Here is a 25,943-nt window from a genome sequence, read left to right on the forward strand (position 1 = left end):
AAAAAGGAATATTTAGGAAATAAAGGAAATGTAAATGTCCACAACTTGTATAATGGTCTAATTGTTTCTCAGCGTAATAAAAAAAAAAAAAAAATGAACAGGTTGTTAGTGTACCTTTTCCTCAAAACACGTTTTTAATCAGCAGGAGACTGCATGTGAGTTTCCTTCTAGCATTCTCCCAGGGGGCACATGGTAGATGTTCACACTGATGTGATGCTCTGCAGCTGGTCGTTGTTGGGGTGGTGTGGCCCTGAACCAGGGGCTTGGTCGGGTAGCAGTGGGGCTGCCTGGCCACTGGATCATTCGCCCTGTGGGCTCAGTGTTTCAGCAGTGGCTCTAGTCAGTCAGTGTTAGTTTAGGGACCCACTCTTATCAGGTGGGCTTGCACGTTTTGGTCATTAGGTACAATAACAACCTGTTGGTTTTTGAAATCATGCTTAAAGGGGTACTCCGGTCCTAAGATATCTTATCCCTTATCCAAAGGATAGGGGAATAAGATGTCTGATCGAGGGGGGTTCCGCCGCTGGGGACCCACGCAATCTCTCAAGTATTGTGACATCACTGCCCTGCCCCTTGTGATATGACGCCCGCCCCCTCAATTCAAGCATATGGGAGGGGGCGTGTTGGCCGTCACGCCCCCTCCTATAGACTTGCATCGAGGGGGTAGGGCATGACATCACGAGGGGACGGGGCAGTAATGTCAAGATACTCCGGTCCCTGTATCGCCCGTCATCAGCCACAGAGCGCTCTTTGCTCCGTGCAGCTGGCGAACGGGGGTGCTGCAGGAGAGATCGCGGGGGTCCCCAGCGGCGGGATCCCCGCAGTCAGACATTCCCTATCCTTTGGATAGGGGATAAGATGTCGTGGGGTGGAGTACCCCTTTAATTTATTGGTTTTAAAAGAATATTGTTTTGTTGAGCAATTCCTGAGGCGCATATGTGTGTAAATCACATTGAAATGTGAGGCAGTTTCTGGAACAGACAGTTTTATTTATCTCCCGCACATGTTTTTGGTGATGCTTTTTTCTGCTTTTCCTTGCAAAACTTGGCTTTCATTCTGGCCACTAAACCTAAGGCCATGTTCAGACTGTGTAATTTCCACTAATCAAATGATTTTGGTTTCGCAAAGTTTGCTAAACGAAGTTGCGGATTTCCGACAGAATTATGGCGGAATTCTGCTTTCTCGAAGCACTGTATTCTTCTGATATTCAAAGCCCATTTCTTTTCAACTGGATTCCATTGCGGAATTCTAATAAATTAAAGACTGGTCTTTAAATTTTGCGGAATGCAGAATTGCCGCCTCAGTAGTTTCGCTGTGTGAATGAAACAGCGGAATTCTATTGAAGTCAATGAGCAGTAAATTTCAGCAGAATTTCCGGCGGAATTTCTCAGTGAAATTCTGTTGTGTGAACTATGGGCTAAGGGTATGTTCACACAAGCAGATGTATAACAAGTTTACTGCTGTGGGTTTGAAGTCAATTTAATCTGCTGCAGAAACCCACAGTTGGAATATCAGTGGGACTTGCTGCAAAGTGTATCTGTTAATGCTGTATAAAGGTGTGGTAGCTTGGGGGTGTAGGGTAGGTAGTGTGTAGCTGTGCAGTGATGAAAGGGTGGTGGATTAACCCTTAATTGTCGTGACGCAGGGTACGGGTTCCTCTCTGTATATATATCCTACCGCCACCCGTCCCAGGAACGAGGATTGTCCACAACCGGAGTTTTAGTAAACTGAAGATAACTTTACTGCAGACTTTATGCAGATTAAACGCAGTAACAGTCTTTACAGAGGACCGGACTTTAGGTTCCTCACAGGTTTGGTTGGGACCGTATGGGGAATAAGCTTGAAGTAATTGCTTTACGCTGTTCCATTGGATTTAGGGGAATTGTTTAGGTCCAGCAGTCACGTAGGATTAGGATTGAGTTAGATTGAACTCACGGTTTTGTATTCGGCTGAAGTTAGCAGGCTTCAGGCCTAAGTTCTCTTGCAGAATTGTACAGAATGATGCTTTCTCTAGAGATGATCAGGAACAAGAGAGTTGCTGCTTGCTTGGCAGCCAGGAAACAAGAGAGAGATCATTGGGTAACAGCGCCCTTATATCTAAAGTGGCGGGCTTCAAGTTTATTGGTCCTCCAGACCTGTGACATGAGCACCTGACCTGGAAGGTCCTTAACCTTAGCAGAACAATATAATTGTTAGTCATGTGACCTAAGGTCCTGGAAGCAATATTTACACTATACATTATATATATTACAAACACACAAAATGAAAGAAGCAAGAGGTGACTAGGGGTTGTCCCACTAAGAGCATCCTATCAGTACGGAGGAACTCTGACTTTGGGGACTTATAAGACAAGGTACAGTACGTGTACAGTATCTGGACACCACAAAGGGCATGTTTCAGTATCTGGCTTTAATTAGTAAAAAAAATTAGGTGATCTATTCCAACTCATGTGAAAACTTTTCTATTGTGTTATGCCTAGTGCATGGCCTAAGCAGGAATTCAAAGAACACCCGGGGAGATGTATCAAAACCTGTGTAAAGGAAGAGTGGCACGTGCAGTTGCCTATAACAACCAATCAGATTACCTTTTACATTTTTAAAAAGGCCTTTGAAAAATGAAAGAAGCTATCTGGTTGCTATGGACAACTGCACCACTCCTCTACACTGGTTTTGATAAATCTTCCCCCACCCCATGTATCACTCACCGCACCCTCAGGCCCTGTAATATATGTTGTTGCTACAATTATATGGGAAAACAGTTTTTTTTTTTTTTTTTTTTAAATCAACTGGTGCCAGAAAGTTAAACAGATTTGTAAATTACTTCTATTTAAAAATATTAACCCTTCCAGTACTTATCAGCTGCTGTATGCTCCACAGGAAGTTCTTTTCTTTTTGAGGTGCTCACACCTCTGTCCATGTTAGGAACTGTTCAGAGCAGGATAGGTTTGCTATGGGGATTTGCTCCTGCTCTGGACAGTTCTTGACATGCAGAGGTGTCAGCAGAGAGCACTGTGGTCAGACAGAAAATAAATTAAAAAAGAAAAGAACTTCCTGTGGAACATACAGCAGCTGATAAATACTGGAAGGGTTAACATTTTTAAATAGAAGTAATTAAAAAAACAAACAATCACTGGCAAAACCAATAACTGAAAAAACTGGACTATCATGTCCACTATAGCCAAGTTCTATCCCAAGTATCCACAAAAAAAATTGCTAAAAGTATCTTTATTAAGTATATAGCAAAATTACAAAAAAGTCCTAAATATTAAAATCAACAAACCATTCAGATTAAAGTCTCAAATATCAAAGTACTCTAATGGTTCAATCCCCATAGTTTTTCCCTTTGACCCATTAGAGTACTTTGATATTTGAAACTCTTTAATCTGAATGGTTTGTTGATTTTAATATTTAGGACTTTTTGGTAATTTTGCTATATACTTAATAAAGATACTTTTAGCTATTTTTTGTTCATACCTTTTAACTTTCTGGCACCAGTTGATTTAAAATTTTTTTTTTTCCACCAGAGTACCACTTTAAGTATGTAAGCTCAGATCTTGGGCACAGTGATGTATGGATTTGTGCTATGACATACATGATAGGTTGGACTGGCCCGCCAGAGGATCATCCAGTGTATCATGTCTTTGGGTTATATTATATTGGGTTATAAAGAGCTTAAAGGGGTATTCATGTCTATGGGAGGGGGCGTGATGGCCTTCATGCCCCCTCCCATAGACATGAATGGAGGGGGCAAGGCGTGACGTCACCTCCCCAGTCCCGGAAACCTGGAGGTTTCCGAAACTGGAGATTCAGCACCCGCATTTTATATGGGTGCTGCAGGGAGATCGCGGGGGTCTCAGCAGCGGGCCCCCAGCGATCAGACACCTTATCTCCTATCCTTTGGATAGGGGATAAAATATTTTTGCCTGGAATGCCCCTTTAATTTGATTCTAATCTCTTGTTACTAAGGTTAATTCACAAAATCAACAAAATGATTGGACCTTATTGATCATGTTCTATAAAAACTTCAATGTTAGTGATGCAATTACTACGGCTGTGGGCCCAAGCAACCCAGATTATATTAAAAGCATAGTGGGCGGATTTAGCAATGCCTATTTTTTTTTTTTCTTCAAAATTCATAAAAATTTAAACAAGAAATAAAATTGTTTTTAAATGCTGAAGGAAGTGTCAGTACAGCAGCCATGTTTATGAATGAGATTAACAAGCAGTTGATAGGAAGCGCGTAGGGTCTGGACTTGTTTGCTTTAAAACAATAAAGTGACATTTAGAAGCCCTGTAGAATGTAAACTAGATAGCTCCAATTTACGTGGCAAGTCGTCACCTGCACTTATGGGTCCCAAATGGGGGAGTAGGCCATAGGAATCGATAAAGACACTAGTTTCATTTTCTATTCTGCAAAAAGAAAGTGTTCTTGCTGGTTGTTATTACTATTACAATACTCCCCAGATGTGGTCTGCACCAGTTAACCCCTTAAGGACCGGGCGTTTTTCGCGCTTTCGCTTTTTCCTCCTTACCTTTAAAAAATCATAACTCTTTAAATTTTGCACCTAAAAATCTGTATTATGGCTTATTTTTTGCGCTACCAATTCTACTTTGTAATGATATCAGTCATTTTACCCAAAAATCTACGGCGAAACGGGAAAAAAAATCATTGTGCGACAAAATTGAAAAAATACAGCCATTTTGTAACTTTTGGGGGCTTCTGTTTCTACGTAGTACATTTTTCGGTAAAAATGAAACCTTATCTTTATTCTGTAGGTCCATACGTTTAAAATGATACCCTACTTATATAGGTTTGATTTTGTCGTACTTCAGAAAAAAATCATAACTACATGCAGGAAAATTTATACGTTTAAAATTGTCATCTTCTGACCCCTATAACTTTTTTATTTTTCCGTGTTCAGGGCGCTATGAGGGTTCATTTTTTGCACCGTGATCTGAAGTTTTTGTCGGTACCATTTTTGCATTGATCTGACTGGGGGGGGGGGGGGGGGTGCGAGTGTCACGTGACATATTTAATCATCAGGCATCGCAGCTCACGGCAGTCTCACTTGGGCTATCACAGGGAGAGGATCTCTCCCTGTGATAGCCCGAAGCTGCACGGAGCTCTCCTGGCCTTTGTGGCCCGATTCCGAGAGCGGTATCGGGCCACAGAAGCTAATACTTTTACTGCTTTATTGTCACCCGCCAGCGCGCACGTTCGCCACCGCTATCGGGATCCCTATGCCCGATAGCGGCGTTATCAGCTTGTCACCCGCCAGCACGATCGCTCGACAGCGCTATCGGGATCCCTATGCCCGATAGCGCTGACAACCGCTTGCCTCCCCGCCCGCTGCTCTGCTCCCCGTCCCCTGTTAACTCTCAAGGAACGGGGAACAGAAAGTAGAGCAGTGGGCGCAGCTAAAGTAGTACTACGCATGCGCAGCACTACGCAAATAGCGTAGGTAGCGTAGCCGTAGATTAGTGTAGGTTGTAATTTAGCATAGTTTAGTATTAAAAGTGAAAGGGGGTTAGGCACCACAACTCCCAGCATGCCCAGACAGCTGAAGGCTGCCCGGGCATGCTGGGAGTTGTAGTGCAGTGATGGGACCACAAATCCCAGTATGCCCAGACAGCTGAAGGCTGCATGGTGATGCTGGGAGTTGTAGTGCAGTGAAGGCACCACAACTCCCAGCATGCCCAGACAGCTGAAGGCTGCGTGGTGATGCTGGGAGTTGTAGTGCAGTGAAGGCACCACAACTCCCAGCATGCCCAGACAGCTGAAGGCTGCCCGGGCATGCTGGGAGTTGTAGTTTAGCTGATGGGACCACAACTCCCAGCATGCCCAGACAGCTGAAGGCTGCGTGGTGATGCTGGGAGTTGTGGTGCCTTCACTGCACTACAACTCCCAGCATCACCACGCAGCCTTCAGCTGTCTGGGCATGCTGGGATTTGTGGTCCCATCACTGCACTACAACTCCCAGCATGCCCGGGCAGCCTTCAGCTGTCTGGGCATGCTGGAAGTTGTGGTCCCTTTGCTGTCTAATCTAAGCTAAACTACAACTCCCAGCATGCCTGGGCAGCCTTTAGCTGTCTGGGCATGCTGGGAGTTGTAGTCCTAAACTACAACTCCCAGCATGCCTTGGGCAGCCTTTAGCTGTCTGGGCATGCTGGGAGTTGTAGTCCCTCCGCTGTCTAAGCTAAACTACAACTCCCAGCATGCCTGGGCAGCCTTTAGCTGTCTGGGCATGCTGGGAGTTGTAGTCCTAAGCTACAACTCCCAGCATGCCTGGGCAGCCTTTAACTGTCTCTGCATGCTGGGAGTTGTAGTCCTTTTGCTGTCTAATCTAAGCTAAACTACAACTCCCAGCATGCCCTGGCAGACTTTAGCTGTATGGGTATGCTGGGAGTTGTTGTCCTAAACTACAACTCCCATGCTGGGAGTTGTGGTGCCTAACCCCCTTTCACTTTTAATACTAAACTATGCTAAATTACAACCTACACTAATCTACGGCTACGCTACCTACGCTATTTGCGTAGTGCTGCGCATGCGCAGTACTACTTTAGCTGCGCCCGCTGCTCTACTTTCTGTTCCCCATTCCCTGAGAGTTTACAGGGGAAGGGGAGCAGAGCAGCGGGCCGGGAGGCAAGCGGTTGTCAGTGCTATTGGGCATAGGGATCCCGATAGCACTGTCGAGCGATCGTGCTGGCGGGTGACAAGCTGATAAGGCGCTATCGGGCATAGGGATCCCGATAGCGCTGTCGAGCGATGGCGGGTGACAAGCTGATAACGCCGCTATCGGGCATAGGGAACCCGATAGCGGTGGCGAACGAGCGCGCTGGCAGGTGACAATAAAGCAGTAAAAGTATTAGCTTCTGTGGCCCGATACCACTCTCGGAATCGGGCCATGAGAGCTCCGTGCAGCTTCGGGCTATCACAGGGAGAGATCCTCTCCCTGTTATAGCCCAAGTGAGACTGCCGTGAGCTGCGATGCCTGATGATTAAATATGTCATGTGACACTCGCACCCCCCCCAGCCTCCGCAGTAACCAATGGTTGGGGGGTGGTGTGCGAGTGTCAGCCTATAGATTGTAATGGAGGCGGAGCGCTCGAGCAGGGAAAACTGCTGAGTCACTCCATCACAATCTATGGCAAATCACAATCTACGACAGTGCACCGGCACTTTTTACTTTCACTTTTAGCTGCGTGGCTCAGCTTTGAGCGCGCGGCTAAAGGGTTAATGGCGCGCGGCACCGTGATCAGTGCTGCACGCTATTAGCGGCGGGTCCCGGCTTCACTATGACGCCAGGCCTGCCGCGATATGATGCGGGGTCACCATGGGACCCAACGTTATTTCACGGGAGCGGGACCAAGGACGTACTCATACGTCCTTGGTCCTTAAGGGGTTAAGTTTATATAATTAAGACATTTATATGTGAATGCAGCTTTAGAGTACCTGTCACCAAAGTAAACTTTTAATATATTGTTCCTTTTGTAATGAAAAGACACTTTGCTATTTATTTGCTGTTAAAATTCTCAATCTTTAGGCTAAGTTTCCACTTGTTTTTTTCTGGCAGTTTTTGGAAAACTGCCACTGCAGATTTTGAGCCAAAGTCAGAAGTGGATCCAAAAGGGAGGAGAAGTGTAAGTCCTTCTTTTATATGTCCTATTCCTTTTGAATACACTTCTGGCTTTGGCTCAAAAACTGCAGTGGCAGAATTCCAAAAGCTGCCAGAAAAAAAAAAAAAAAAAAGTGGAAACGTAGGTTTTTAATGTGATTGAAAAAAATGTGGCTCTGTTCTGTTCCCTGCGCAAGTCAAACAGTTAGTATGGTCTGCTGGGCTGGCATGCATGCGGGGCATGGCGAGGCACAGCTCTCGCAGGCCTCAATGACATCACGCCTGTTGGAGAACGCCCACTTTCTCCTGCCAGGAGCTCACACAATGTGAGCAAGTAGAAAGGTATGATGCAGAGCTTTTTAAAACTCTGAATTTTTTTTAAGGGCAGGAGAGGTGTTAGGAGTAGTTAGGGAATATAATCTGAGTTGGTTTAGAAAATATGGTTTGATGATCAGTACTCTTTAGTGGAATGGAGTGAGATAAAGAGTAAAAACTGTGGCTATGTTCACACCTCGTAATTTCTGTGCAGAATTTTGCATTGGAATTTTATACGAAGATTCAGCTGCAGCAGAGTTCCATTGAATTCAACAGGATTCTGCTGCCCTGTTTACCCGGCGGATATTCCGATTTTAGTGTCCGGTGAAAGAAAGAAACCCTCCATTCTTTCTGCGGACTCTGCACGGAATGCATAGCTGTCTATGAGACGGCGCATCCCCGTGTGGTCTTAGCGCCAACAAGTTATGCCGACTACGGCAGTCTACGGAATATCCGACGTGTGAACGTACCCTTGGGGTACTTCCACTCTGATCCTGAGTTTGGTCCTAAGTGAGTCTGGTTGGGTAGCTTAGCAGGTCATTTTCTGCTTAGGCGTTGCAGTTGTCCAGTAGTGGTGTGCTGCCAAAGTTTGGTGTTGCACATGGGGATATTTGTAGCAACTTCACCATGAAAATCTATTTCCTGAAGCTGCTGACACACAGTTCTTGTGCTGATGTCTTGTCCAGAGGCAGTATGGAACTTTGTAGTGAGTGATGTAACAGAGTATAGAATTCCTAGGTATTAGCTACTTAAGCACCTGAAAGCCCCACTCTGAGTTTGTATGGTCACCTGCTTCCTGATTTAGCTGTTGTTACAATGAAGCAGAGTTGACTAGGATCAACTCGATCACAAATTTCACAAACTGACTTATGGCAATGCTGGCATCCTATGTAAATGCCACATTTTAACCTCCTCAGGATGCAGGGCATATGCATACGTCCTGCATCCTGAGTCCTTAAGGACATAGGGCGTATGGGTACGCCGATGGGAATTCCGGTCCCTGCCGCTAGCCAGTCGGGCACTGGAGCGGGATGCCTGCTGAAATCATTCAGCAGGCATCCAGGTTCATCACCGGAGGCGGTCCAGAGACCCCCTCATATTGGCGATCACTGCAGTTTGCCGGTAAATACTCACCGGCTAGCTGCGGCGATTCCGGGTCACGTGTGACCCCATAAACCCGGATAAGGATGATGATCGGTGGTGTAACATACACTAATCATCATCCGTACAGTACTGGGAGGTGGCAGTGTTGCCACCCCCGGTACAGCTGTGATTGGGCAGCCGTAGTGACCGCACCAATCACAGCAGTATGGGGAGGTGGGTGAAGAAGCATGTTGCTCTGTTCTGGCCACCATTTCTGAGAGATCTGGTGTGCAGTACGGAGCTCCGTGCTGCCATCTCCCCCCTCAGTGTTAGAAAAAAGTGTTAAAAAGTGCCCACTTACTGTGGCCCCTTGGCACAGAAAGCAGTCAAGGACAGTTTAGATTAGGTAGGGACAGTTAGGAGTTAAAAAAATGTATTATTTTTCCAGCGTACCATTCGTAGGTCCGTAGCACCTTTAGCTGCATGACTCCGGCCCTACTGGGTCGCTGCGGTCTGCCGCCAGCGTTTTTATTTTTTTATTTATTTTTTTTATTTTGCTAAACATGTGGCCGGGCCCTCTTAGCTATAAAAGAGCGGTCCGCCACCGTTAGCTAAAGCCCACCAGCCGTTGATCAGTCCCGTAGTACTGATCAGCGGTTGTTTTTTTTTTTTTTTTGGTGCAGGCGCTTTTTCGGGTTATAGTGACTTTTATTTTTTGCACTTATAGGCGGTCCGTGCCACCAGTAGCAGGCATGGGGTGTGTGGAGGTGTGTACCTCTGTGTGTGGCCTGCCCCACTGCTGTCAGTGATTTATCACTGGTCAGAGTTTTTTTTTTTTGGGTTCAGGCGGGTGCATTTTTTCAGCGTTAAGCGTTTTATTTTATGGGGTATTTTGTGTTGGGGTCTGTGTACGTGCCCGACCCCCCACTGACTTCTGCATTCCCTGCCGCCACCAAACACTAATCAGTGCGCACACCACTGATTAGGTACACGCTTTTTTGGTGCATGGCTTTTTTTGCACTAGAAGTCAAATAAAAAATAAAATAATCCCTTTTTAGTTTATATTTTTTCTGTTAGGGTTTAGTTAGTTAGGTTTTAGTTAGGTTAGGAAGGTAGTATCGCACCACACCACACACAGCACATACACAAATAAAGTTTCCCCCCCCCCCCCCCCCCCACATATATACACTTCACCTCCCATTAGAGTAGGGAAATCAGGGCATTTTCAGCGGAGGAGGCATATGCCATACTTGCCTCCGAGGAAGACACAGAGGACGAGGAAGAACCCAGCTTCCTTATTTCCTCCTTTCCGCCTATGAATGTTTCTTGATAGGAAGAGACTTCAGATATAGGAAGCACGGACTACAAGTCCAAGCCGCATTTCTTGGTGTGAACTGTCTCCAAAAAAGCAAAAGGTGCAAAAATTGCAAAACATTCCAGCTCCCAAAAATTGATAAAATCCAAAGTTTATTAAATCATATTAAAATGATATCCAAAAAATGGTAAGGTATAAAAGCAAGCAGAAACGCCGACGCATTTCGAACCGAATGGTTCTTCATCATGGCACATTCAAGTTTGCCAAATGCATCCTATTTATACTGTGAAACTGTATGAACTGAATGACCATGCACAGGTGTAGAAATGCCCACTCATAACGGAGGTTCCGGGGAGGCAACAGAGCAGTGACTGAACAGGTGAACGGATTAAATAGGTAAGGATACCCTATATAAATTGTAAATATACACATGTATATATGTTCAAATGATAATAAATGATATTGGTATTGAAAAAAGTTAAATTTCGTATATATACATATTCTCACGTGTTGGATCACTACATTGCGAAGAACCTCCGTAAATTCATGTGGCAGTAATCAAAAAAAGAGTATTTATTATTATATATCTAGACACTGTATTAAATGCCAGAAAAAAAATGTGTATATATAATTACCTGTTCCCGGGGCTCGAGCTACTTCTGGCTCCTGCGGCATCCTTACGCTGTGCGCTGCGCAATGACGAGTGACGTCCTCAACGCGACGTCACCGTCAGTGCGCACAGTGACAGCTCAGGAGGACGCCACCGGAGCCAGAAGTAGCGTGGACCACGGACCCCGGGAACAGGTAATTATTAAACCGGGAATGGGGGAGGCAATGGGGCAGCGGCGGTCTCTGGTCGGTGCGGTGGGGGGGGGGGGATTGGCGGTGGTAGGACTCAGGAGGACCCCAGGACAGGCAGGGGGAAGAGAAGTGGGCGGTGGCGGCAGCGGTCTCTGGCACCGCTAAAGCCGCTGCAGTTCATTGATTTAAAGCGCCCGTTTTAAATCAATCATCTGCAGCAGTGTCGTTGGGGGGGAGAATAAATAGCCGATAACCTATACTGGAATATTGGTATAAGTTATTGGCTATTGGCCCTAACCTCCACAGAGTATCGGTATCGGCCCTAAAAAAATCGATATCGGTCGATCCCTAATAGGAAGCACTAATGTTCGTACAATGTGCTTCTATTCACATGCAATATGCAATACAATGCATTTGTATTCCATAGTCATTTGCAATTTTGTATAAATTTTCACTTGGCTATTTGTAATGTAAAAAAAAAAAAATTATATATATATATATATATATATATATATATATATATATATGATCACATGAAAAATGTATCAGCAACATTTCTAATAAACATAATATAAATCTTGACGAAAATTTAGGTCAAGTGGAAACTGTGATTGTAACCTCAAAAGCCAGAAAGCTTCTCTCATTCTGACTTTGTGGTGCCAATCTCCTCCACAGAGAGGGCGTGATACTTTTTCTATACCCATAATCTTTAACCCCTTAAGGACCCTTGGCTTACGCGTACGTCATGACACCCTGGTACTTAAGGACCCATGACGTACACGTACGTCATGGAGAATTCCGGTCCCCGCCGGGCGGGGATTGGACTGGGATGCCTGCTGAAATCATTCAGCAGGCATCCCGTGCAAACGCCCAGGGGGGGTCATTAGACCATGTCGGCGATCGCGGCAAATCGCAAGTGAATTCACACTTACGATTTCTGTGATTCCTGGTCATTACAGGTCTATGGTGACCTGGTGACCCGGAATATAAGGGGGATCGCGGTTGTCTAAGACACCTACGATCCCCCTGAAGGGATAGGAGTGAGGTGGCAGGGGTGCCACCCCTCCTATCCCTGCTTTTGGTGGTCTAGACGCGACCACCAATAGCAGATCGGGGGCGGGGGGGGGTTCAATTTCGTTTCCCCATCCTGCCCACCCACAATAGGCGAGGCAGAACGGGGAAATGATGGGGACCGGCGCCGAAAATCCACTTACCAATCCGGGCGGGCGTCGGAGGCAGCGGGCTGCGATGTCGTGCGGCTGGATCCGACGGAAGCTGGTGAGTTGCCTAGCAACATCTGGAGGGTACAGTTTGAGACCATTATACAGTGGTCTCTAACTGTAGCCCTCCAGATGTTGCAAAACTACAACTCCCAGCATGCCCAGACAGCTCTTTGGGCATGCTGGAATCTGTAGTTTTGCAACAGCTGGAGGGCTACAGTTAGAGACCGCTATACAGTGATCTCTAAACTATATTCCTCCAGATTTTGCAAAACTACAACTCCTAGCATGCCCAAACAGCTGTTTGCTGTCTGGCCATGCTAGGATTTGCAGTTTTGCAACAGCTGGAGGACCACAGTTTGGAGATCACTGCAGTGTTCTCTAAAACTGTAGCCCTCCAGATGTTGCAAAACTGCAAATCCCAGCATGCCCAAACAGCTGTCTCGGCATGCTGGGAGTTGGAGTTGTGTACCTCCAGCTATTGCATAACTACATCTCCCAGCGTGCCTTCGTCGATCAGTTCATGCTGGGAGTTGTAGTTTTGCAACAGCTGGAGGCACACTGGTTGAAAAATACTGAGTTAGGTAACAGGACCTAACTGAAGGTTTTCCAACCAGTGTGCCTCCAGCTGTTGCAAAAGTACAACTCCCAGCATGCACGGTCTGTTAGTACATGCTGGGAGTTGTAGTTTTGAAACAAATGAAGGCTTGCCCCCCCCAGGTGAACATACAGAGTACATTCACACGGGCAGGTTTACAGTAAGTTTCCTGCTTCAAGTTTGGGCTGCAGCAAATTTTTCGCCGCAGCGCAAACTCCTAGGGGGAAACTCATCGTAACACGCCATTGCGAATGTACCCTAAAAACACTGCACTACACTAACACATAATAAAGGGTAAAACACAACATATACACCCCCGTACACTGCCCCCCCCCCCCAATAAAAATTAAAAACGTATTGTATGGCAGTGTTTCCAAAACGGAGCCTCCAGCTGTTGCAAAACGACAACTCCCAGCATTTCCGGACAGACACTGAATGTCCAGGCATGCTGGGAATTTAGCAACAGCTGGAGGCACTCTGTTTGGGAATCACTGGCGTAGAATACCCCTATGTCCACCCCTATGCAATCGCTAATTTAGTCCTCAAATGCGCATGGCTTTCTCTCACTTGCGAGCCCTATACTTTTTATTTTCACAAGCAGTAAAAGGAAAAAAAGACCCCCAAAATTTGTAACACAATTTCTCCTGAATACGGAAATTACCCATATGTGTGCGTAAAATGCTCTGCGGGCGCACAACAAGCCTCAGGAGTGAGAGCGCACCATGTACATTTGAGGCCTAAATTGGTGATTTGCACAGGGGTGGCTGATTTTACAGCGGTTCTGACATAAGCGCAAAAAAATAAATACCCACATGTAACCCCATTTTGGAAACTAGATCCCTCATGTAATGTAATAAAGGGTACAGTGAGCATTTACGCCCCACAGGTGTCTGACAGATTTTTGGAACAGTGGTCCGTGAAAATGAAAAATGTAATTTTCATTTGCACAGCCCACTGTTCCAAAGATCTGTCAAACACCAGTGGGGTGTAAATACTCACTGCACCCCTTATTAAATTCTGTGAGGGGTTTAGTTTCCAAAACCGGGTCACATGTGGGGGAGGTCCACTGTTCTGGCACCACGGGGGGCTTTGTAAACACACATGGCCCCTGACTTCCATTCCAAACAATTTTTTTTCCCAAAAGCTCAATGGCGCTCCTTCTCTTCTGAGCATTGTAGTGCGCCAGCAGAGCACTTGACGTACACACATGGGGTATTTCCATACTCAGAAGCGATGGGGTTACAAATTTTGGGGGGCATTTTGTCCTATTACACCTTGTAAAAATTTTAAATTTGAGAGAAAACTAGCATTTACACATCCAACTTTTACGAAAAGTCGTCAAACACCTGTGGGGTGTTAAGGCTCACTGGACTCTTGTTACATGCCTTGAGGGGTGTAGTTTCCAAAATAGTATGTCATGTGTTTATTTTTTTTTTTTTTTTGCTGTCCTGGCACCATAGTGGCTTCCTAAATGGGACATGCCCCCAAAAAAACATTTCAGCAAAATTTGCTTTTCAAAAGCCAAATGTGACTCCTTCTCTTCTGAGCATTGTAGTTCGCCCACAAAGCATTTTACGTCCTAACATGGGGTATTTCCATACTCACGGGGTTACAAATTTTGGGGGTCAGTTTGTCCTATTATCCCTTGCAAAAAATTTTCATTTGAGGGAAAACTAGCATTTTAGTGAAAAAAATAAATAAAATCATTTACACATCCAACTTTAATGAAAAGTCGTCAAACACCTGTGGGGTGTTAAGGCTCACTGGACCTCTTGTTATGTGCCTTGAGGGGTGTAGTTTACAAAATAGTATGCCATGTGTTTTTTTTTGCTGTTCTGGCACCATAGGGGCTTCCTAAATGTGACATGCCCCCCAAAAACCATTTCAGAAAAACTTGCTCTCCAAAATCCCACTGTCGCTCCTTCCCTTCTGAGCCCTCTACAGCGCCCGCCGAACCCTTGACATATACATATGAGGTATTTCCTTACTCGAGAGAAATTGGGTTACACATTTTAGGAAGATTTCTCTCCTTTTACCCCTTGTAAAAATTAAATAAATGGGTCTACAAGAACATGCGAGTGTAAAAAATTAAGATTTTGAATTTTCTCCTTCAATTTGCTGCTATTCCTGTGAAACACCTAAAGGGTTAACAAACCTTTTGAATGTCATTTTGAATACTTTGAAGGGTGCAGTTTTTATAATGGGGTCATTTGTGGGGTATTTCTAATATGAAGGCCCTTCAAATCCACTCCATTTTCAAATTTTTCACGAAATTTTGGAATTTTTCACAAAGAAATTATGCAAGTATGAGCGAAAATTTACCACTATGTTAAAGTAGAATATGTCACGAAAAAACAACAAGTTATTAATGCTTAAAGTGACAGTGGTCGGATGTGCAAAAAACACTCTGGTCCTTAAGGTGAAAATGGGCTTGGTCCTTAAGGGGTTAAAGGGATGATGAACAGATACTAAATCTACTGTATTGTTTTTTAATCCGCTCAGATACTAAACAGTGGTAGTATCATCTGTTCTTTATTTTGTCTAATTCAATTTGATCCACTCCTTGTTTTCACTTCAAAACTGCAGCAAAACTGCACTTTGTTAGAGCACCATAAAGGGGTATTCTGGTGGAAAACAATTATTTTTTTTTATCAACTAGTGACAGAAAGTTAAACAGATTTGTTAATTACTTCTTTCAAAAATCCAGTACTAATCAGCTGCTGTGTCAGGTGTCAGCAGAGAACACTATGGTCAGACTGGAAAGAACTTAACAACTCTGGAGCAAACTGCAGGTGATAAGTACTGGAAGGATTAAGATTTTTAAATAGAAGTAATTTACAAATCTGTTTAACTTTCTGACACCAGTTGATTTGGAAAAGTTTGTTTTCCACCATAGTACCCCTTTAAAAGAGTACTCCAGGGAAAACAACTTATACCCTATCTACAAGATAGGGGATAAGTGTCTGATCGTGGGGATCTAACCCCTGGGACCCCCTGCGATCTCCTGTACAGGGCTCTGCTTTCCCCGCTATACTAACCATACTCCTGAGTGCTTTGGCTTTCTCCTTCTGAGCCTCACAGGAGTGTTACTGGCTGAGCGAGCCTTCACTCCTGCTTGTCTCTGAAGGAAGTCTCCATAGAGCTCTGGAGACTGGTGAGTATCCAGGCCCCATCCAGAAGATTGTGGAGGATCTGACCACTGGGACAATCAGAAACTTTTATCCCTTATACTGTGGATAGGAGATAAATTGTACTCCCCAGAATATCCCTTTAACTACAAAATGTGCATGGATAATATACCATATATGCCGGCGTATAAGACGACCCCCAACTTTTACAGTTAAAATATAGAGTTTGGGATATACTCACCATATAAGACTACCCCTCCTACCGCGATGTACGGTACCTTGTAGTTCCCCCCACATTAGGTAGGCATCATGTTCCCCCACATTAGGTAGGCAGTATAGTTCCCCCACAATAGTAGGCAGCTCCCCCACAATAGGTCAGGGGTTACCCCACATTAGGTCAGCAGTTACCCCACATTAGGTCAGCAGTTACCCCACATTAGTAGCAGTTCCCCCACATTAGTAGGCAGCTCCCCCACATTTGTAGGCAGCTCCCCCCACATTTGTAGGCAGTTCCCCCACAATAGTAGGCAGTTCCCCCACAATAGTAGGCAGCTCCCTCCACATTTGTAGGCAATTCCCCCACAATAGTAGGCAGTTCCCCCACAATAGTAGGCAGCTCCCCCCACATTTGTAGGCAGCTCCCCCCACATTTGTAGGCAGCTCCCCCACATTGTAAGCAGCTCCCCCCACATTTGTAGGCAGTTCCCCCACAATAGTAGGCAGCTCCCCCACATTTGTAGGCAATTCCCCCACAATAGTAGGCAGTTCCCCCACAAAGTAGGCAGTTCCCCCACATTAGTAGGCAGCTCCCCCCACATTAGTAGGCAGCTCCCCCCACAATAGTAGGCAGCTCCCCCCACATTTGTAGGTAGCTCTGCCCACATTTGTAGGCAGCTCCCCCCACATTTGTAGGCAGCTCCCCCCACATTAGTAGGCAGCTCCCCCCACAATAGTAGGCAGCTCCCCCACATTTGTAGGCAGCTCCCCCCCCATTTGTAGGCAGTTCCCCCACAATAGTAGGCAGCTCCCCCACATTTGTAGGCAGCTCCCCCCACATTAGTAGGCAGCTCCCCCCACAATAGTAGGCAGCTCCCCCCACATTTGTAGGTAGCTCTGCCCACATTTGTAGGCAGCTCCCCCCACATTTGTAGGCAGCTCCCCCCACATTTGTAGGCAGCTCCCCCCACATTAGGTCAGCAGTTCCCGCACAATAGTAGGCAGCTCCCCCCACATTTGTAGGCATTTCCCCCACATTAGGTCAGCATTTCCCCCACAATAGTAGGCAGTTCCCCCACAATAGTAGGCAGCTCCCCCCACATTTGTAGGCAGCTCCCCCAACAATAGTAGGCAGCTCCCCCACATTTGTAGGCAGCTCCCCCCACATTTGTAGGCAGCTCCCCCCACATTTGTAGGCAGCTCCCCCCACATTTGTAGGCATCTCCCCGTTACATAGTTACATAGTTAGTATGGTTGAAAAAAGACATACGTCCATCAAGTCCAACTAGGGAATTGAAGTGAAGGGTGTAAGGGGATAAGGGAAAGGGATGTAGTTTTATAATTCTGCATAAGCATTAATGTTATTTTGTCCCAGGAATGTATCTAACCCTGTTTTAAAGCTGTTAATTGTTCCTGCTGTGACCAGTTCCTGAGGTAGACCGTTCCATAAATTCACAGTCCTCACGGTAAAGAAGGCGTGTCGCCCCTTTAGACTAAACCTTTTCTTCTCCAGACGGAGGGAGTGCCTCCTCGTCCTTTGGGGGGTTTAACCTGGAACAGTTTTTCTCCATTTTTTTTGTATGGGCCATTTATATACTTATATACGTTTATCATATCCCCCCTTAAACATCTCTTCTCAAGACTAAACAATTGTAACTCCTTTATTCGCTCCTTAGGTCAGCAGTTCCCCCACAATAGTAGGCAGCTCCCCCCACATTAGATTGGCAGCTCCCCCCAACAGACATACAGCTTCCAGCCATACACAGTGTATGGCTGCAGGCTGTATGTCTGTACTGGTCTGCCCCCACAGTGTTCCGATCACCACTCCTCCGGCCCCGGTCACCATCTACTGCTATGGCCTATGGACCATAGCAGTAGGTGCCGGGACCAGGGAGTGGTGACCAGATCACTTAAGAAAGCACGGCCGGTCACTCACCAGGCCCCGATCGGCGCGCGTCCTCCTGCGGTCCTCCTGGTCCTGCGCTCCTCTGCCTCTATGGTTGTAGGCACATGACGCCACTGACGTCACGTGTGTACAACCATAGAGACGGAGGACCGGACCGCAGGAGGACCGAAGGAGGATCGCAGGAGGACGCCGGGGAATGGTAAGTGACCGGCGGACATCCTTATGTCCCGAAAAGATTTTTCGGGACACAGGGATGTCCGGCATAGGAATACCTATAATTATCTGCCCGGGCCGGCTCCCGTGTGTGGCTGCAGGCGGGGGCCGGCCAGAGCAAGTAAAAACTAATACTGTATACTAAAAACCAGGGGGCCTCCAGCTGTTGTAAAACTACAACTCCCAGCATGCCCGGACAGCTTTTGCCGTGCTGGGAGGTGTAGTTTCACAACAGCTGGAGGCACCCTGGTTTTTAGTATACAGTATTAGTTTTTACTTGCTCTGGCCGGCCCCCGCCTGCAGCCACACATGGGAGCCGGCCCGGGCAGATAATCAGAAGTTTTCCTATCCCGGACCTCAATACCCGGCGTGTAAGACGACCCCCGACTTTTCAGAAGAAAATTCGGGGTTAAAAAGTCGTCTTATACGCCGGGATATAAGGTACATAACAAATATAAAGTTGATATTGTTAAGGTAATTATTGTTTTTAAAGGGGTTATTCAGCATAAGGTGATTTTAGTACATACCTGGCAGACAGTAATGGACATGCTTAGGAAGGATCTGCGCTTGTCTTGGGGCTAAATGGCTATGTTGTGAGATTACCATGACTCTATGTCTAGCTTTTTGTGAACTGGTATTTCCTGTTTGACTTTTCTTTTTTTTTTTACTACAAATCCCACAATTCCATTTTCCTCCCTCCCACACATCAGCTACCCCACCCTTTGAAACATAAATGAGCTGCATCCATTCAAAAAGACCTGTGGTTTTCAATCAGGGTGCCTACAGAAGTTGCATTAGTTGCAGATTGATCCCTCCACCCATTGAAGCAGACAGGCTCCCTGGCATCAGCTGACTAGGGAGTCAGGTCTCGGCCGCATTGCAAGCTGGGAAAAATCTGAGACAACAGTAATTTTGTATGCTGATAAAAATAAATAGTGGGGTGAAAATCACAGAAGAATTATGAGAAAACCGTCACACACACGTACAGACACTATATTATGAACTGCACTAACTTTACAACCCCTGTAATATAGTCAAATAAAAAAAAATTCCTGGAATACCCCTTTAAGTTCACCTGTCAGTAGTTTTATGATGGCCGATTGGTGTTCATACGCTTACACATTGAACCCTTGCATGTACATGCACACAGAATTAAAAAAAAATATTTGATATAAGATCATCTTTATTCTAACAATATTTTCAATACTTTACACTTTTCATTGCCTTGGTTGCATCATACATTTCTAGTTATCGTTATGTAGTATTATTTAACTATTTGCTTCACAGGTAAAAGAATCAGAATTGACTCATTAACACTATGCCCACACTAATAAAATTGGCAATTTCCCTTGTGTTCAGCCAGTCCAACTGTGAGTGCTTGTGAATATTTGCTTATATTATTCAAGAACAGGTGAAGCGACATGCTTTCTATAAAATTGTGACTATTTCATTACAACAATATATAACAAATAAGCTTTGGACTGGTAGGTCAGCCTATTTATAATAATACACAGACCTCACCATTTTTAGACAATGTGGTTGTGTAAGAGGATGGTTGTTTCGAGCTTTGCACACAGCTTGTTTTGACATTGTGTAAAACTGGGTGTGCAGAGGAAGTTCTGCAAATCAGAGGAGATGAAACTGATAGCGTTTATTTGGCGGGCCGTAGGGGACCTTAGAGCCTGCTTGGTTTGGTAAATTCTTTGTGAATATGTGTGTGGATATAGGACTGCAGGGGAGAGCAAGGCATTTTAGGCAATACGGTCCTGTGTGTAGGTTATTTTTCGGCTAAAGGTATCTGTAAGGTGAGTGGGGTCATTTGTTGATTTTATCCTTGTATCCTGTATTTAATATACATGATGTGACCAAGTCATTTATTGCTATTATGGACTTATATTCTATTTTATTCTATACTTATATTATAGTCCTTATATTATATCATATAGCACTTCTATTTGTTGTAGATTTAGATCTTTCTAGTGTTCTCTGTAAACGTCTCCATTTCAGCGACTTAGCTCTAATAGGAAGTTAAAAAATATGTCTGACCCATATTATTTTGCATCTAGATCTGTAACTATTTTGTTCTGAAAACCACCATAAACAGTATGTGAGTAATATTGGGTAGACCAAGGCATATTTGTGTTTAATAGATGTCATGTGCGGAACATTAATAACTTTTTTTATATTCTCTTGTACTATTGATTTATAATGATAATAATAGATGATTGTTACATTTATGGTACTAAAAACCATTGGTTCAGGCCGAGGGCTTACATGTTTAATTATTTAGTGTCAAAAAAGGTAACTTTATTGACAAACCAAGATAAACAATACAGAGAAAATATGCATCTATGAAACCAAATGCAAATAAAATCGCATAAAGGAAAACAATGAGAGAGGGGAAGCCACACAAAGGCAAATGCTAGCAAGTACAAGCATGGGAAATCTTTTGTGATTTTATTGTTTAAACAACAACGAAAAAGAAAAACGTACCAATCCCAGGACGACAACTTCTAGTTCCTGCTACTCCCCACTTCTGAGTAGAACCTGCCTGCTCAGTGCTGGCCACATGTCCTGTTTAGAAGCTCCCCAGCAATATATGAAATGTTTTAACCCCTTAAGGACCAAGCCCATTTTCACCTTAAGGACCAGAATATTTTTTGCACATCTGACCACTGTCACTTTAAGCATTAATAACTCTGGGATGCTTTTACGTATGAGTTTGATTTCGAGATTGTTTGCTTGTTTTTTCATGACATATTTTACTTTAACATAGTGGTAAGTTTTTGCCGATACTTGCATCATTTCTTGGTGAAAAATTCAAAAATTTCATGAAAAATTTGGAAAATGTTGCATTTTTCTAACTTTGAAGCTCTCTCTGCTTGTAAGGAAAATAGACATACCAAATAAATTATATATTGATTCACATTTACAATATGTCTACTTTATGTTTGCATCAATAAGTTGACATGTTTTTACTTTTGGGAGACACCAGAGGGCTTCAAAGTTCAGCAGCAATTTTCCAATTTTTCACAAAATTAGCAAAATCTGAATTTTTCAGGGACCAGTTCAGTTTTGAAGTGGATTTCAAGGGCCTTCATATTAGAAATACCCCATAAATGACCCCATTATAAAAACTGCACCGCTCAAAGTATTCTAAATGACATTCAGAAAGTTTATTAACCCTTTAGGTGTTTCACAGGAATAGCAGCAAAATGAAGGAGAAAATTCAAAATTTTCATTTTTTACACTCGCATGTTCTTGTAGACCCAGTTTTTGAATTTTTACAAGGGGTAAAAGGAGAGAAATCCCCCCAAAATTTGTAACCCAATTTCTCTCAAGTAAGGAAATACCTCATGTTTATGTCACGTATTTGGCGGGCGCAGTAGAGGGCTCAGAAGAGAAGGAGCGACAATGGGATTTTAGAGAGTGAGTTTTTCTGAAATGGTTTTTGGGGGGCATGTCACATTTAGGAAGCCCTATGGTTCCAGAACAGCAAAAAAAAAAAAAAAAAAACACATGGCATACTATTTTGGAAACTACACGCCTCAAGGAATGTAAGAAGGGGTACAGTGAGCCTTAACACCCCACAGGTGTTTGATGACATTTTGTTAAAGTTATATGTGTAAATTATTTTTTTTTTCACTAAAATGCTGGTTTTGCCCAAAATGTTTCATTTTTAAAAGGGGTAATAGGAGAAAATGTCCCCCCCCCCCCATAATTTGTAACCCCATCTCTTCTGAGCATGGAAATACCTCAAGTGTTAACATCAAGTGCACTGTGGGCACACTACAATGCTCATAAGAGTAGTCACATTTGGCTTTTGGAAAGCAAATTTTGCTGAAATGGTTTTTTGGGGGCATGTCCCATTTTGGAAGCCCCTATGGTGCCAGAACAGCAAAAAACAAAAAAACACATGGCATACTATTTTGGAAACTACACCCCTCAAGGAACGTAAGAAGGGGTACAGTGAGCCTTAACACCTCACAGGTGTTTGATAAATGTTCATTAGAGTGGGATGTGAAAAGGAAAAATTTGATTTTTTTTTTACACTAAAATGCTGGGGTTACCTTAAATTTTTCATTTTCACAAGTGGTATTAGGAGAAAATGTCACCGTAAATGTGTAAATACATTTCTTTGGAGTAAGGACGTACCTCATATATTCACATAAACTGCTCTGCGGGTGCACACCAGGTCTCAGAAGAGCAGGAATGCAGTCAGGGGCCTTGAGCATTTACTGAGCTTCTATGGAGCCAGAACAGCGGGACCCCCCTCAAGGAACACATTACATGGGGTACCCTGAGTTAATAAAGTGGGTTACAGTGGGCCGTAAAATGACAAAATAGGTTATGTTCCCAGAATGATGACCCAGAGCATAGCCAAAACTAAATAATATGCCCACCCCCAACCCTATGCTCTGAATCATCATTCTGGGTATTTGATGTGTGTAGCCGTCCCTAACCTGTTGCCTCAAATGCGCACCCGCTCAGGTGGAGAGAGAGCGCTGCGCATTTGAGGCAACATAAAAAAGTCCTCGTTGACAGTGACTTAGTAACCCATGACCCATTTTTGGAAAAAATACCCCCTGAGGTCTTATCAGTTTTTTTTTTTTTTTGTTTTTTTTTATTATAAAAGAGTTTTTCGGTCAATTTAGTGGGTTAGTGGGGTTAAAATTTGGAATGTACTCTGGGCTTGGTACATTGGGGTCAAATTATGGAAAATTAAAATGAAAAGGGAAAATTTAGTACTGCATGGAAGTGTGATACTCCCTGAAGCAGTTTTTTTAATGCAAAGGTCCGGATGATCGGGGCAAGTGTCACACTGAGTGGTGGTGTCCTTCCGTATCCCCCTCCTGTGACACACTCTGCATTTTTTCTGGCACCTATATTTCCAGTTTCTTGGGAACTCCTGCCTGCTCTTTCCCAGTCGCCAAAGATCAGGGCCCTTAGGACTTCTTCTTGGAACTGGAGGTATGTCCCTGTGTTGCCAGTGTACTGGGACAGTACAAGAGAGATGTACATGGCAAACTGTACCAAGTAGACCACAACTTTTTTGTACCATGGCCATGTATGGCTTGAGGACTTAATCAGAGAGATCAACTCCCCCCCCATATACTGATTGTAGTCCAGAATACAATCAGGCTTGAAGACCGTTGTTATGGTACCTCGCACAGGGACAGGTGAGCTGCCGTTACCATGAACTGTGGTCAGCATAAAGACATTCCTCTTATCCTTATACCTGACCAGCAACAGGTTTTCATGGGTAAGGGCACGGGACTCACCCTTGGGCATAGGTGTCTGGATGAAATTTAGAGGGAGGCCTCTCTGGTTCTTCCTCACGGTCCCACAAACGGATATGGATCTGGCAGCAGGGATGTGAACAGAGGGATGCTGGTATAAAAGTTGTCGACGTACACGTGGTAACCCTTATCCAGCAATGGGTGCACAAGATCCAAAACAAGTTTCCTGCTAACACCTAGAGTGGGGGGACATTCTGGGGGTTCAAGATGGTAATCCCGTCCCTCATATACTCTAAACTTGCAAGTGTACACGGAGGTACTCTGCAAAGTTTGTAGGGTTTCAAGCCATACTGCGCCCGTTTCGAGGGAATATACTGACGGAAGATGAGTATCCCCTTAAAACTCATAAGAGACTCATCTACTAAGACCTCCCTGAGGACTACGTAGGCCTCCCAAAATTTGGCCCCAAAGTTATCGATGATCGGCCTCACTTTGTAAAGCCGGTCTTAGGCGGGGGGGGGGGACATGCCGCATTATCAGTGTAATGCAGGCATTTCTAAATGGCCTTGAACTGCCTCCATGACATGGCCATACTGTAAAGCGGGGTCTGGTAGAGGACGTCCCCACTCCAGTACTGCATGACACTGTTTTTTTTTAACTAGGCCCATATGCAGCACGAGGCCCCAAAATGTCCTCATTTCGGCTGCATTAATGGCGTTCCATTCATTGGGCCTAGCCAAAAGTGAATCAGGGTGGTGGGCAATGAACAGTTGGGCGTACAAGTTTGTTTGCTCCACCATATGATTGACAAAGTCGTCACTGAAATAATAACTAAAATAGTCTATTTCAGTGTATCTGGCTGTGTCAATCCGCATTCTTGAGTCGCCAACAAACGTAGGAATCCGTGGCTGATATCCCTCTGGAGGTCTCCAGACAGGTTCACCAGAAGGGGGCTCCGGTAAATTGTCTGGGGGGTTGGACTCCTATTATGAGCGGCATGGATGCTCGTACTAGTGTCGGCCACTGGGTCACTTTCATGGGAGGGGTGTGGCCTCGCCTGGCGGTGTCTCTGCCGCCTTCTGGGGGACTCATCATCACTTCTAGATGATGAAGAGGACGAGGAAAAACACAGAAAAGTAGGATCTTCCTCGTTCTCACTGGCAGATTCGGATTCGGAGGCAAGTAAAGCATATGCCTCATCCGCCGAATATGCCTGGCGGGCCGTCGCCTTTGTTCTACGGTGGTGGTGGGACGGTGGCAGGGGGGAAAGGGTTTTTGCCCCCCGCACACACCTCCTGTATGTGCTTGGTGGATACTGTATATAACGGTGTGTGATTACAAATCACACACCGTTATAATAGAAAAAAGAAAAACTGTGGCAAATCACAGTGCCCTGAAAGCCTAATAGGGCCCGGGTCATACTGCAAAATCTGCCGTGGACCCTTGAGGACCTATTAGAGGGTCAGAAACTTTTTTTTTTTTTTCTTTACACACCCCTATCTTTCCCAGACAAACTCACCCTGACTACAGGTGGCAGGAGGCCACTTCTTCTGCTCTGAGGGGCACAGATCATGACAGAGGGGAGTCCCTGGCTTCTTCTCTCAGCTCTGCCCACTGACTGAGCTTGGTGGACGTGCAGAACTGAGAGAAGGGGACACTAACCCCTCCTCTGCCAGCAACAAGGAGGTGATTGGCGATCACCTTGTAATTCTGGATCATCGGGTCACCCGGGGGGGGGGGGGGGAGGGGTCTCAGGATCCCCCTCGGCATTGTCACAGGATGCCTGCTGAATGATTCCGGTACAGGTACGCCCTTGGTCCTGAAGTACCAGGGCGTCAGAGCATAGCTGTACGCCCGTGGTCCTTAAGGTTAAGGGGTTGTCCAGGAAAAAACTTTTTTTTTATATATCAACTGACTCCAGAAAGTTAAACAGATTTGCAAATTAGTTCGTACTTTTGAGCTGCTGAATTTGAGTTGTTCTTTTCTGTCTAAGTGCTCTCTGATTACCAGGGCCGGATCATCATTGGCGCTCATGGAGCGCCTGATTTGGGCCCCGGGCCCGCAGGGGGCCCCTGTCACATTTGGGACATCCCTGTGCCCTGAAAAATCTTTTCAGGACACAAGGATGTCCCAGCGGTTAACTTTAAAAACGCAGGGGCCGCCGGGAGGTCACTGACGTCCCTGCGTGTGCCCATAGGAGAAAAACACAGCGGTGTGGAGCATCGAGGAGGACGCGCGCGCATGGTTAGTGACCAGCGGCACGTCATCTTCAGTGTTCCAACCTCCGCTCCTT

At 45.0% G+C, this 25,943-nt stretch overlaps 1 protein-coding gene across 6 annotated transcripts in view; it reads left to right on the top strand.

Moving 5' to 3' along the window:
- Positions 1–25,943, top strand: part of ADCY7 (adenylate cyclase 7) — a 243,687-nt gene that overhangs the window by 48,360 nt on the left and 169,384 nt on the right. The window contains exon 1 of one of the 6 annotated variants that reach the window (XM_056526353.1): positions 2,293–2,353. The exons of 4 other annotated variants lie outside the window; for them this stretch is intronic. The gene's annotated coding sequence lies outside the window, so the exon portion shown is untranslated. Of the gene's footprint in view, positions 1–2,292; positions 2,354–20,065; positions 20,216–25,943 lie in introns of those variants that run through there. One more of the 6 variants, XM_056526346.1, reaches the window with a different exon arrangement.

Source organism: Hyla sarda, chromosome 6 (genome assembly GCF_029499605.1).
Source record: "Hyla sarda isolate aHylSar1 chromosome 6, aHylSar1.hap1, whole genome shotgun sequence".
NCBI classification, from domain to species: Eukaryota; Metazoa; Chordata; class Amphibia; order Anura; family Hylidae; genus Hyla; species Hyla sarda.